We start from the raw sequence: 455 nt of genomic DNA on the forward strand, positions 1-455 counted from the left end.
CAACAACAACAACATATGAGCCATGGGCTGGACGTGCCCCTGCCCTGCTGTATAGGATTTCTGAGGAGTGGCTGGTGATTTTGAACCGACTTTCGATCCAGCGTTTATCCTACAGTGCCCCACCATGTAGCACAGGTTTTAGTCAGCATCATTTTTATCCAGAAATAAAAGAGACACTCCTGGTGTGGCGCTGTGGGTTCATGTGCCAGACTGCAAAGCCGTTTGAACTGCAAGGTTAGGGGTTCAAGCTCACCAGCTGCTCCTTGGAAACCATATCCAGGGTTGCTATTGGTTGCAACCAACTCAATGGCACTTAACAACAACAGCAAAGGAGACACTCCAGTTGTAGTGGCTACATTTGTTTTGTTTTGTTTTTAGCTTGCCTTCCAGCCCTGTACCCATATTCCAAAAATTTCCTTCTTAATTAAAAACAAAATAAAATTTTAAAAAATTCT

Source organism: Chrysochloris asiatica, unplaced genomic scaffold (genome assembly GCF_000296735.1).
Source record: "Chrysochloris asiatica unplaced genomic scaffold, ChrAsi1.0 scaffold00234, whole genome shotgun sequence".
NCBI lineage: Eukaryota > Metazoa > Chordata > Mammalia > Afrosoricida > Chrysochloridae > Chrysochloris > Chrysochloris asiatica.